Genomic DNA, 427 nt, shown 5'->3' with positions numbered 1-427 from the left:
CCAACAACTGTGCCAAGTTTGGAAGAAATTGGTGTAGCGGTTACCAAGATATACACATGTAACCATAAGTGGGCGTGGCTACGCCCATTTACCAAAATTTTTTAATATTCTTACTTTCCGTCTAAAACTCATTGTAAATATCAAGTTTGAGTGAATTATCTTCAGTACTAAAATATCGCAGTTTTCGTATTTCTGAAAATTACCGTTATATGGGAGGTAGGCGTGGTTATTGTCCGATTTCGCCCATTTTCAATACCATCCGTCCTACGCCCAAAAGAAGTCCACGTACCAAGTTTCGTTAAGATATCTGAATTTTTACTCGAGTTATCGTGTGCAAATACGGACGGACGGACGGACGGGCAGACAGTCACCGCTTAATCAATTTCTCTTTTCATTCTGATCATTTATGTATACATTTGTCTATATC

This window comes from Rhagoletis zephyria, unplaced genomic scaffold (assembly GCF_001687245.7).
Source record: "Rhagoletis zephyria isolate East Lansing unplaced genomic scaffold, Rhagoletis_zephyria_1.1 Rzeph_scaffold_00422, whole genome shotgun sequence".
NCBI classification, from domain to species: domain Eukaryota; kingdom Metazoa; phylum Arthropoda; class Insecta; order Diptera; family Tephritidae; genus Rhagoletis; species Rhagoletis zephyria.
Note: the sequence above shows the minus strand (reverse complement) of the source record.